Here is a 14,174-nt window from a genome sequence, read left to right as displayed (position 1 = left end):
GCCAGCTATCTGACTAACCGACTAAAGCACAGTCTTTGTGACCCGAGGAGCCGGAAAAGGGCGCGGGACTATAAACACAAGCACCAAAAGCCAATACCAAAGAAGAGACACGAGTCAGATGCAGATGATTCAGAAGCAGGAATGGAGCAGATCTAGCAGACGATAGAACAATGCGTTACGGACCCTCGCGCAACACAGGCACAGTTGGAGGGGCTCCGTGCCAAGATCGCCGCACCAGCAGAGTGACTCGGGATGAGTCACGATGATTGTGTTGGGGGCCTGTTGGGCATGGGATCCCCCGTAGGAGGTTTTGGGGCTTAAAGCCCAAGTTTTGGTCAATTGTATTGTAAGACTCCACGAATTGCGAGCGCGGAGTGCGAAGTCTAGAATGAGTCATAGGGTTGTCCGCCCTAAAATATTGTAATTGTTATAGAAATTTTTGGGCACTGCAACCCCAATCATAAATGTCAATAAACCAAGGGCTCTTAAGTCCCTAAAAGTGTTGTTCCGACCCCTAAAAGAACAAGGTCAACTGATTACATCTTCTCTCGGAAGTTCTCCATGAAAAACTACTCAGAACTGGTCAAAACTGGACCATTTCACCTGCTGCATAGGCAAAGTGCGTTGCTTCCCACCTGAATACACACAGTAGGTGCGATGCATGTCAAAAATCCCTTCTATGGGGTGCGATGGGAAAGAAGGGACAAATGGCAGGGTCAATCCGCAAGGTGGAGGAGCATGGAATCTTCCAGAAACATCTCCTGTGACACTTGCCTCTCTGAATTCGACCAGGGATGAGTAAGAGATCATCAATCTCCAAGTGAAATCAAGAACTATCAGAGAGAAGACACTAATCAAATCTAAAAAGTTGACTCACCCCCCTTGCAAACATCTATATATGGATCCCTCATCCCAGAGATCCAGAGGCTGGAATTTTGTATCTTGTAAGGAAGTGCTGCTGGTTTCTTGGTGCAATATCATAGTTTTGGGTGATCTAAGCTTTTCATGAGGTGAAGAAGGGCTTCTTGCTGAGAGGATGATGCTGGGTCAGAACAATTGGTTGTAATTCTCTTGGCTCTTTCTTGATTATCAATAAAGTTATTCAATTTTTCCTCCACATGTTTGTATGATTAATGTTTTATGCATTTGTGTGGTCAATGTACATCTGATCCTATATTGTTTATGATAATAGATCTATGTTCTTGCATAGTATTATGCTGCTTTGATTCTACAGGTACCCTGTGAAGCTCGGTGGACAAGGAAGCGAGTAGCAAAAGATCTATCAGAAGGGAGAGGAATCGAACAAGGAACCAAGTGCAAGACAGAGGTTGGTCTCCTTTATTCTTCTCTCATCTATCTCTCATAAAGGAAAACGAAAGTAGTTTTAGTTTGTTTGTTTCTAAGGTAGCTACCAGCCTTAGTGGGATTAGCAGCTCTGCATAGACACTATTCCCAGTAACAAAATGCCGACTCTGCTGGGGAGCGAGTAGATTGTTTGTTCATCTACATTTGCTTACTTTATAAACTTACAGACGGAGCCTGAAGTCAAGCCAGCTAGCCTTCGTACTGCATTTGCTATGCAAGTGCAAAGTAGATCAACGTTGCTTCAGTCAATCTCTGGGTTTTGTTTATGAATTAAACAATTGATTTACAAGCTCTCTAATTGCCCTCGTGGTGGCTCTAGTAACCTCTTTAGATATACCCCTGTGATTGATTTATTGATTACCACTTGCTCGGCCAAAATCCCTGAACTGAACTGCAAACTGTGAACAGGAACCCAATCAAAGTCTCGTCCCTGGTCCAGCGCACTATTTGTTCTGTGAACATCAAATGCAGTGCACTTCCCAAGTGTAGTAGGTGCGTTGCATTTCAGTTTCATTATGTTACAGGTGCGCTGATCAGACAAGGCCTTGTTTCTAAATTTTGGTTTCTGTGTTCACTCTTTTCAGATCTATTCAAGAGTTTTGCTGCCTATAGTCAGTACACCTCTATTTGAAACCCCTTTCCTTGCTGTTATTCCACCTCCATTATGCAAATAACTGTAAATGTTTTTATGTATTTTTTGAGTCATTTTCAATTCTCCTTTACAAAGAAGTAGCGTAATTGTACAGTCATTTCTTGATTTTAAAGTGTCGCAAGTGTCGTTTTCAGTCATAGAAGAGAATATGATTGTTCTTGATAGTCGATTACCTTGTTACTCTTGTATTTGATCTGAATTAGTAGTTTTTCTAGTGTCGAAAGCAAGTTTTCAATTCCAAATCGCAAAGTGTTGTCATTGTCCTCATTTTTGTTTTAAAAAGAAACTTGTTAGTATTTGTCACTTTGAAAAATAATTTAGATTTGTGCTTAGCTTTCTTTTTATCATTTACACATTAAGAAGGCTGAAAACAAATACATGCATGTGCATTTGCATTTAGACTATTTGTCGGTTTGATTTAGGACAGTGCATATAGTGTGTGCTCTTTGCTCTTTGTTGAAAGAATGCCATCTCTCATTCCTTAGTAGCTAGGATTTTCATTTGCAAAAAGAAGACTAAACGACTATTTATCATCTTAGATTTCATTTTAGGAATTGTACACCTACATGATGCAGTGAACCTGAAAGGCAAATTTCTTAAGCAAGGTCAACTATAAAATAAATTTAATGAATCTAAAAACGCTTTGGAACCTAACACATAACATCTAGAAGTCTAGGCTAGAGACGTATTCCGGCATCGTAAAGCATGGTAAATATAGTTTTCACTGTTGGTTGGGTGATTCCTCCACTTTGAGACGATAAGTGCCAGTACGGACTTGTGCTCCCACGTACCGTCGAGTATATTTTGGGAGACCACAATAGGCTTAATCCTTTATTCATAGGATGTCGTGTCTGCCGCCCTATCGATCGCAATGCACTGAACACAGCATTCGGGAAGATTGACTGCCGTACCGTAAAAAGTATTCTGCAGTTTTGTGATTGGTTTGGTAATCCCTCTGTCTAGATTTCCAGAGCAGTCCCTTTCATTCCTTTTCAGACTCCTTAACAGAAAAGGTCCATCTAAGCACTTGTCACTTCAGGCTCATTAAAAATCGAAGGCGACTAGAGTCATCTTTTGTTTTTTCTCGACTCTTAAAAATTGAAAAAACAAGTTGTGTCAAAGCGTCTAAAATTTATTTTAAACGGAATAATTATCACCCTTCCTACGTTGGTCTTAGGTTGAGGAAAATGGAGCTCACCAACCAAGGAGTTCCCCTTGGAGGAAATCCTAGTCCCTTCTCCTCTTGGGGAGATGTTGGTGCACCCCATATGGCCACATTGTCGATTCCAGGATTGACAATTGGCTTGCCCATATGGCTCTTCTCAACCTCCGTCGTTTAGAACACCGCGATTCCTAAAAAATCGAGTCAGCAACTAAACGATTCCAGAGTTACCCCCCAACCCTCTACTTCGTCCAATTCTTCCTCTCCTCCTTCCTCTTCACTTGATGAAGCTGGTAAAGCCAAAAATCAAGTACCTAAGAAGAAGAAGGAAAAGAAGAAGAAAGAGAAGAAGAAGAAGGAGCCAAAGGCGAAAAGGGGCAACCAAGCATCGTCTAGCGAAAATCCACACACTGCACCGACCAGGCCTAAATCGCCATGTGTCATTTGCAAAGGAGACCACTATCATCGAGATTGTCCTTGCATCCCTCGGATCTTAAGGGACTGGTCTCCTCGTTTGCACAACCCGGTGTCGTCAACCTCTGATGATCATGTTGAAAATACACCATCAACTAGTGAAAGTGAAGCCCCTGGACAAAAAGGAAAATGTAAATTTCCTTGTAAGATGTGTGAAGGCGATCACGCTGTCCACCATTGTCCCTTCTTAGATGAGGGTAAAAGAGTTTTGGACGACCGTCCAGTTTCACCGTTATGGCTTCCTCCTGGATATAAGAAACTCTTGCCGAGTCCATCACTAGTTGAAAATCTGGCTGACACGCCCTTGTGATCAGCCGAAGCATCTATCATTGAAGATAAACCATCTGAATCCACACCAAACGAAAGTCAAAAGGTCGAGGCGGAAGTTGACCTGGTCTTGCCTTCAGAGGTTCCATCTTCAGATGATACAGTCACCCAAGAGGCCAAGGATGACACCGTCCAAATTCTTTTCGTAAGCACAGACTCTGATGAACATGGGGGCAATCCACCCATTCCTTTACCGCAGGAAGGAATTTCATCAGAGTCGTATCCGGCCGTCTATTTGGTCCCACCTCTAAGCAACCTGGTTGTTTCCTTTGACTGGAATCTACTAGGCAGACCTCGTTTACCGGCTAGAGTACCATTTCGAATCATTGCTCAAATATATAGAATGGTCATGGCCGGTACCATCATAGATGAAGGGGCTTCTGTGAGTATCCTTTCCTCAACTGCTTGGAAAGCGCTTGGTTCGCCATCGCTTTTGCCTGAAATGAGAAATCTATCAGGCTTTGACAAAGGAACCAGTCGACCATTAGGGATCCTTCCCGATGTGCCCATAACATTGAGAGGGAAAACCATTCACATGAATGTAATGGTAGTCCAAGGACCCCTAGATTATAATCTACTCCTTGGACGAGACTATATTTATTGCATGGGAGCCATTGTCTCCTCACTCTTTAGAGTAATGTGTTTTCCGCATGAAGGAAGAGTGGTCAAGCTCGTAGACCAGCTTTCATTCCCCGATTCACGCATAGAAAATAGTCATAAACCATCCCTGAATGGTCTTTTCACGCAAGGAATGTCTCGTCAATCCCCAGTCCGTCCACCTGATGAGCGCGAGTGATTCAGGGGACATGACTGAAACCCAGGGGGCATGCACCCTGGTCTGCTTCAGCAGGAAAACTTCAGGTATAGGGTAGGTTTCCGCGAGGGATATATGACTAGTTTGACACACCCGTCCATTTAGGAAAATGGGGATTAGGCTAGAATAAGATTCCCTCGTCAAAGTTATGTGAGTGGAGGCGTCTGCGCCACTCACCTTTGTCTATTTCGGTAGACATCGCCGAAGAAGTGTTTTGTTTGTAACACAGATAGAACAATCTTTGGTAACCTGAAAGAGGTAACCTCGAAACTCTATTTCACTATACCTAGGGGCATGCAAACCTTTTGGCATGCAAGCGAAGAGCGACCATTTATTTTTTAAATTTGTAGGTCCTCTAACCCTCTAAACTCGTAGGATTGGTCGTTTCCTAACTTGCATAAAGAAAGGATGTGGGGCAAAGCTTTGAAATAATGTCGTTTTTATATATGAGACATCCTTATTATGCGACTGGATTAATCGAGCAGTTTTAATGCGGACTTCAAGCTCGTTAAAAAATAAACATAAGCAATGAGCAAGTGTTTCCCCCAGCGTTTAAGCTCATTTTAAAATAAAAAATGAACCAATTTCAGGTAAATAGCCATCGTGAATGTAGTACTTTAGCCTTTGAAGCCTTGGTCGTGTTCTCATCATCACCTCCACTCTGTATTGGCCGATCATTCACCTCCACTTGATCGTTTACCCCTTTTGAGGAACAGATGCGAAGAGTGATCCTGTTAGCCATCCTTGTAACACTGCCATGATTGGAAAATTCCAAACCTTACCTGGAATCAGCTGCTACCGGAATTTATCACTCATTCCTCAAAGACGAGTCTCCTTTAAGCTCTTTTCAAATGACTCATAAAATATGAAAAGATTTCCGAGCCATTGGCCTCTCTAGCTCGTTAAAGTGATCGAAAGTGTTATCCCTCCTTTAGATTTTAATCTTTTTGGACCTAAGGGATTATTACACAAAAAGATCGAGCGCTTGTTTTGTTCGGCTCGTTAAAAGTACCGAAAATTCATACCTTCTGTATTATAAACTTAAGGGATTAGATGATGAAAAAGGATTTTTGCAGTTTCCTTTACGTCCCTTTTCAGACTCTCTAAAATTGAAAAGGACCGAGTTATCTTTGTCGTTAAACTCGTTAAAACCTAATAGCGACAAACTTGTCCATAACAGACAAGAACGAGTTTCACTATCGCTAGGCTCGTTAAAACATAGAGATGGGTTTTCCCGAAGGGCAAATTATATAACAAGCATATGTTATCCTCCTCAAGCTTGACAAAAATAAATAGGTACTGGTCAGCAATGACTGGGGAAAAATTGGGAAGAAAACTTACAGAAACTTTGTTGGTAGCAAGTCGCTCTTGAACATGACACTTTCACTCCGCATCTGAGTTGGGTTGGGTTGTTCCATTCACTGGTCACATCACCATGGTTCCATCGCACCATCCACATTTGGGTTTAATGCTACCAATCCATCATGTCAGTGTCGCCGATATGTTCAAGAGAAGTCGCTCAGAGAATTCACCTGTGTCCCACCCACTATAATACATTTTCGCTCCATTCTTTCATGACTGCCACCCTGAACCGTATATCACCAGATCGTTTTCACCTCCATTAAAATCACTTTCTCCGTTCTATGTCATTGATGTGTGTTATAGACATTTTTGTGCCTTACAGCATGAAGCATGAAATGTCAATAATCTAAGGGATCCAAAGTCCCTAAACATGTTGTTCCTACCCCTAGAGGAACAAGGTCAGCAAACCACAGCACTAAAAATCAGTTCTCCACCTGAAAACACTCAAAAACAAGCTAATTCTGGATCATGTCAGCTGCTCCACTGAGCATCTGCGCTGAATGTCAACTGCTCCACTCTGTACCTGCGCTGAATGTCAAATCTAATGAAGGCTACCTGCGCTGGGCGAGATTGGCCAAGTGGCACAGTCATTCTGCAAGGTGTCAAATGCCCAGGAAGCTTCCAAAATGACACTTGGATCAAGGAATTCGCCTTGTGATGAGTAAGAGGATCTAGATCTCCAAGTGGAAGCAAGAAACTCCAAGTGGACTCAAGAACTGAAGAATAACTGAAGTGGGAGAGGACACTAGTCAGCTTCATGCCAACCTCAAGCTGACTCATCCTTTCTCCAAAACTCCTATATATAGAGCTCTCTCATGAGGTCTAAGGGGGCTGGAATCTTGTGAATGTAAGGAAGTGCTGTTGGTTTGAGTATAGAACTATTGGGTGATTGCTTTGAAGGAGGTGAAGAGGAGATCTCTTTCTGCTGGGAGGTGTTGCTGGATTGGGCCTCTTATGGTTGTAACACTCTCAGAACTTTACTTCTTCCATTAATAAAGCATTTGAGGTTCTTCTATATGCATGTGTCTCTGTGGCGTATTGATGCTTGTATATTTGATTTATTCTAATCCTTGAATCAATTATGGATGTATGCTTCTTGTAGTTTCCCTTTCTTGTGCTTTTACAGGATCTTTGTGTAGCTGGGCCAGTGAAAGAGCAAGGAGATGGGAGCAAGCAGCAAGGAGAGAAGATTGGATCAAACATTAGCGGAGGACAACGGTTAGTGGATCTCTTTCTCCCCTCTCTTACATCTCATAAAGAAGTAATCTTGAATAGCTTTGCATTCGGTTGTTGCTGAGGTACTATCACCCTTAGAGTGGGATAGGGTCATTTTGTATTGGATACTTTTCCCAACAACAAATTGGCGACTCCGCTGGGGATCGTATCTTGTTGGTTGTTTGTGTTTTTTGCTATTCATTTCATAAACAAAGGGAGTACCGAATCGAACTGCATTTGGATCTTTCAAATGAAAAGTAGAGGGCAGCTACTCTAGCTCAGTTTCTGGGCAATTTTATGATTTGAAGAGCTGATCCACAAGGACTCTAATAAGCTCTTAGTGATAGCTTTTCATCCTCCTTGTCATCCCTTAGTGTGTCCTTGACTGATAGCTTCTGATTTGGCCAAAAACTGTGAATTTTTGAGCAATCTGTGACCCGAAAACCAAGAGAAACGAAAGTTTCGTTCTTCAGTGCAACTGCTGTGAAGGCTGTTTGCATTTCAGCGCAGTTCCCGAAGGGGCTACCTGCGCTGAAGGTCAAACAGACAGTGTCCCACCTGCGCTTGACCAGTCTTGCCTTGTGATACTGGGGTTTCCTGCTGTTTCTTGCCCTGTTTTCACCCTTGTTTTTGCTGCCTGTTACCAGTCAATGTGCCTATCTGAAACCAACTTTCCTTGCCACTATTCCGCCTCGGTTGTATAAAGAAGCTGTGTTTGTTCTTTGTGTATTTCTTGTATCATTTACAGTTTCCCATAACGAAAGTGAACTAGTCTTGCTGTGACCTCTTAGATCTAGACCTGTGATAAAGTGTCGTTTTGATCTTAAGAGTTAGTTTGTTTGCTGTTCATAGCTGATTGGGCTTTTGCTTTCGTCGTTTGGTTTGAGTTTATGCATTTCTAGTGTCGAAACAAGTAAATCTTAAGGTGTCTTTTGATTTTGGACAAGCTTGTTTGCTTTCACTTGAAATTGAATTCAAAGTTATACAACAGCTTTCTTTTTGTGTCGCACAAACATTAAGAAAGAGAAAAGAAATACTTGCATTGTGCATGTGCATTATGACAGTTTGCATGTTGATTTAGGAAAAAGTGCATTAGTGTGTGCTCTATGATCTGTGTGAAAAGATGTTATCTTTCTTTTCCCTCAGTAGTTAAGATTTTCAAAGTTGAAAGATTGAAAAGCTTGCTTATCATCTTAGACTGCATTTAGGAGTGTTATCATACATCTCGTGGTGATCCATAAAGGCAAACTGCTAAACAAGATCAACCTTAAAATAAATTGAATTTACATAACAACGCATTGAAACATAACGCAAACACATAGAGGTCTAAGCTAGAGACGTGTTCCGGCGTCGTTAAACGTGATATCTTAGCGTTGAGTGGTTGGGTGATTCCTCCACGGTGAAGCGATAAGTATCAATACGGACTTGTGCTCCCACGTACCGTCGCGTATATATTGGGAGACCCCTATAGGAACAAAGCCTTTATCCAATAGGAAACCGTGTCGGCCGCCCTACTGATCGCAATGCAGTGAACACAGCATTCACGAAGATCGACCACTCGTACCGTAAAACGTATTCTGTGGTTTTGCGAAAAGTTTGGCACACCCTCTGCCTAGAACTCCAGAGCAGTTTCTTTTGGCCTTTTTCAAACTCTATAACTGAAAAAGTCCATCCGAGCATTTGTCACTTCGGGCTCGTTAAAACATCGAAGGAGACTAGAGTCATCTTTAGCTTTTTCTCGACTCTTAAAAAGTGAAAAAGCAAGTTGTGTCTAAAGCGTCGTTATAAAATTTATTTTAAATGGAACATAATCACCTCCTATTCCTGTGTTGATCTTAGGTTGAGAACATGGAACGCCCCAACCAAGGAATTCCACATGATGGAAATCCTGGTCCTTTCTCCTCTTGGGGAGAAGTTGGTGCACCCCACATGGCCACACTGTCGCTTCCAGGACTGACGATTGGCCTGCCAATTTGGCTGTTCTCAACCAATGTAGTTCAGAACACCATGGTTCCTGAACAGTCGAGTCAACAGTTAGATCAGTCTAGAGCTGCCCACCAGCCTTCTACTTCCTATAACTCTTCCTCTAATCCTTCATCTTCGCAAGGTAGAGCCGGCAAAAGCCAAGCTCCCATGGAGAAGAAGGAGAAGAAGAAGAAGGAGAAGAAGAAGAAGGAGCCTAAGGCGACTGGGGGTAAGCAAAAGACATCTGACAAAAATCCACACACAGCACAGACCGGGCCTAAATCGCCATGTGTCATATGTAGAGGAGACCACTTCCATAGAGATTGTCCCTGTATTCCCCGGATACTAAGGGACTGGTCCCCTCGTTTGCACAATTCGGGGGCATCAACCTCTGATAGCCATGTTGATTGCTTACCGTCAACCAGCGAAAGTGAAGGTTCAAGACAAAGAGGGGGAGCAAGATCCCCCTTCAGACTGTGTGAAGACGATCACGCCATCCACCGTTGTCCCTTCTTAGACGAAGCGAAGAGAGTTTTGGAAGATCGCCCGGTTTCACCGTTGAGACTTCCTCCTGGATACAAAAAACTCGTGCCAAGTCCTTCGTTGGTTGAAAATACAGCTGGCCCGCTCAAGTGGTCAGCTGAAGCGTCAGTCATTGAAAATGAACCTACTGAATCCAGACCAGACGAAAGTCTAAAGGTCGATACGGCAGTTGACCCGGTTCTTCCTTCGGAGGTTTCATCCTCAAATGACACCGTCACTGAAGATTCATCTTCAAATGACACCCTCACTGAAGAGAATAAGGATGACACCATCCAGATTCTTTTCATCAACACCGACTCTGATGAGCATCAGGGCAATGCGCCCATTCCTTTATCGTAGGAAGGAACATCGTCAAGGTCACATCCGGCCGTGCATTCGGTCCCACCACCAAGCAACCTGGTTGTATCCTTTGATTGGAACCAACTAGGCAGACCCCGGTTACCAGCCAGTATACCATTCAGAATCATAGTCCAAATTTACAGGATGGTAATGGCTGGAACTATCATTGATGAAGGGGCATCTGTGAGTATCCTTTCCTCTATTGCTTGGAAAGCACTGGGTTCCCCAGAGATTTTGCCTGAGATAAGAAATCTCTCGGGTTTTGATAAAGGAACCAGTCGACCGTTAGGGATCCTCCCCAATGTACCTGTTACGTTGAAAGGGAAGACCGTTCAAATGAACGTGATGGTCGTTCAAGGACCCTTGGATTATAACCTACTCCTTGGACGAGACTATATATATTTCATGGGAGCTATAGTCTCCTCACTCTTTAGAGTAATGTGTTTTCCACACGAAGGAAGAATGGTCAAGCTCGTAGACCAACTTTCATTTCCGGGATCACGCATCGCAAATAGTCACATACCAACCCTCAATGGTCTATTCACTCAAGAAATGTCTCCACCCCCAGTCCTCCTTCCCGATGAGTGCGAGTGATTCGGAAAGATGGGACTAGAACCCAGGGGGTATGCATCCTGGTCTGCTTCGGGCAGAGGAAACCTTGGGTATAAGGTAGAATTTCCGCGAAAGAATATGACTAGTCCGTACCCCGTCCGTGGATGGAAGAGGGGTTGTTCTAGAACAGGATTCTTTTGTTAAGGTTACTTGTTTGACAAAGGTCATTCACCATTGTCTGCTTCGGTAGACAGTGCCGAGGAAATGTTTTAGTTTGATGGTGTTAACAAAACAATCTTTGGGTAACCAGAAAGAGGCAAGCCTCACCCTTTAAAACAAATGTTTTATCGGATAAGTAGGGGCAGCCTTGAAATTGTAATTTATACCTGGGGGCATGCAAACCTTTTGGAGTGCAAGCTAAGAGCAGTTATTTATCTGCTTTTGGGATTAGCCGTTTCTGAACTTGCATAAAGAAAGGATGAGAGGGAGCAAAGCTTAGTGAAGATGAAGCTCTATAAAAAATAGAGATCTCACAGGAGACATTCTTATCTTATGACTGGTATTATCGAGCAGTTTTACTGCGGAATTTATGCTCGTTAAAAAATAGAAAAGCGAGATCCGAGTAGTTTTAGCACATAGTTCATGCTCGTTAAAAAATAAACATAAGATCGAGCAGTTTTACCGCGGAATTTATGCTCGTTAAAAAATAGAAAAGCGAGATCCGAGCAGTTTTAGCACATAGTTCATGCTTGTTAAAAAATAAACATAAGATTGAGCAGTCAAGCTCATTAAAAAATGAACATACCCCGGTAAATAACCATTGTGATCGTAAATTTATTAGCCATAAAAAGCCTTGGTCGTGTTTTGGACCCGCCACCTCCATTCCATTTGGCCAATCGTTCACCTCCATATGATTGTTTACCTATTTTGAGGAACAGCTGCGAAGAGTGATTTCACTTAGGCATCCTTGTGACACTGCCGTGATTGGAAAATTCCAACCTGTACCTGGAATCTGCTGCTATCCCTGTTTATCACTCGTTCCTCAAAAGACGAGTCTTCTTTGAGCTCTTTTCTCCTGACTCGTAAAATATGAAAAGTTTGCCGAGTTTTGGCCTTCCAGCTCGTTAAAGTGACCGGAAGAGCTATCCCTCCTCTAGATTTTAATCTTTTTGGACCTGAGGGATTATTACACAAAAAGGTCGAGCGCTTGTTTTATTCGGCTCGTTAAAGTTATCGAAAACTCAACCCTTATGTATTGTTTTATACTTTTTCAGACTTAAGGGATTAGATGACGAAAAAGGAATTTTGGAGTTAACTTTCTGTACCTTTTCAGACTCTCTAAAAATGAAAAGGACCGAGTTTTCCTTGTCGTTAGACTCGTTAAAATGATTAAATAGCGACAAACTTGTCTTTAGACGAGAACGAGTTTCCCTATCGCTAGGCTCGTTAAAAGATAGCACTGGGCTTGCCCGAAGGGCAGGTTATAGAACAAGCATATGTTATCCTCCTCAAGCTTGACAAAAATAAAGAGGTACTGGTCAGAAATGACTGGGGAAAAATTGGGAGAACCTCAAAGCTTTAATGGTAGCAAGTCACTCTTGAACATGACACTTTGTCCTCCGTATCACATCGGGTTGGGTTGTTTCATTCACCGGTCTCATCACCATGGTCCTCGCCAAACCATCCACATTTGGGGTAATGCTACCGATCCATCACATCAGTGTCGTTATATGTTCAAGAGATGTTGTTCAGAAAGAGTCAACCGTGTCCCATCCACTGCCATACATTATCCTTCATCCACCCATGATCGCCACCCTGAATCATATTTCACAGATTGTTTTTCATCTCCACTAAAATCATTAGCTCCGTTCCGTGTCACTGATGTGGGATTCCTTAAGGCCCTCCTTTGACGGATCGCTTCTTGTCGACTTCAGCTCATTATCCAAGAAGTTGATCTAGGAACAACCCCTCAGTACTTTGAAGCTTGCATGCCTCAATGGCAAGTTTCTCACTTCCGGCGATAGGTATACATCAATGACCTTCGACTAGAAGATTTTGCGTGGTGTTCGACGCCAAGTCCTTTATTCACACCACGTGAATTGTACTGCAGTACCTTGAGGGTCATTGTCATTATTGGTGATTCCTCTCGCGCTTGTTAACGGTTTACATTATTGACCGGTAATCAAGCGATGTCTTTCCATGTTCGACTTCAGCGCAATTCTCACATGGATCGACTTGTACTTAGAGTGAAGATCGAACGAGTTTGAAGACCCCGGATCTAGTTTCATCCATCCGGGCTGCGATATATATTCAGGAAATATAAAGACATTTGATATGTACATCATTGCAGCAGATGATCATCCTACTCAAAGGATGATAATTTCAGCAGAGAATTATCAGTCTACCATCAGACGATCGTCTGTTCTATGTACCAAAATGAATTTATAAAGCTGAGCATGGGAATGCCCGCCTCAGCTAGATCATGAAAGCAGAATGAAAAATAATGTATTGTATTGTATTTTATTACAGGGCACCTCTCAGCGATTGAATGAACTTCGGATCCTCCTGATAAAGCATTTCACCCGATAAACGACCTCATACTTTAGGGGGCAACTGTTATAGACATTTTTGTGCCTTACAGCATGAAGCATGAAATGTCAATAATCTAAGGGATCCAAAGTCCCTAAACATGTTGTTCCTACCCCTAGAGGAACAAGGTCAGCAAACCACAGCACTAAAAATCAGTTCTCCACCTGAAAACACTAAAAAAAAGCTAATTCTGGATCATGTCAGCTGCTCCACTGAGCATCTGCGCTGAATGTCAACTGCTCCACTCTGTACCTGCGCTGAATGTCAAATCTAATGAAGGCTACCTGCACTGGGCGAGATTGGCCAAGTGGCACAGTCATTCTGCAAGGTGTCAAATGCCCAGGAAGCTTCCAAAATGACACTTGGATCAAGGAATTCGCCTTGTGATGAGTAAGAGGATCTAGATCTCCAAGTGGAAGCAAGAAACTCCAAGTGGACTCAAGAACTGAAGAATAACTGAAGTGGGAGAGGACACTAGTCAGCTTCATGCCAACCTCAAGTTGACTCATCCTTTCTCCAAAACTCCTATATATAGAGCTCTCTCATGAGGTCGAAGGGGGCTGGAATCTTGTGAATGTAAGGAAGTGTTGTTGGTTTGAGTATAGAACTATTGGGTGATTGCTTTGAAGGAGGTGAAGAGGAGATCTCTTTCTACTGGGAGGTGTTGCTGGATTGGGCCTCTTATGGTTGTAACACTCTCAGAACTTTACTTCTTCCATTAATAAAGCATTTGAGGTTCTTCTATATGCATGTGTCTCTGTGGCGTATTGATGCTTGTATATTTGATTTATTCTAATCCTTGAATCAATTATGGA

Source organism: Pinus tabuliformis, chromosome 8 (genome assembly GCF_031772625.1).
Source record: "Pinus tabuliformis cultivar Carrire ecotype Pingquan chromosome 8, CPIR1, whole genome shotgun sequence".
NCBI classification, from domain to species: domain Eukaryota; kingdom Viridiplantae; phylum Streptophyta; class Pinopsida; order Pinales; family Pinaceae; genus Pinus; species Pinus tabuliformis.
This window is presented reverse-complemented; position numbering follows the sequence as displayed.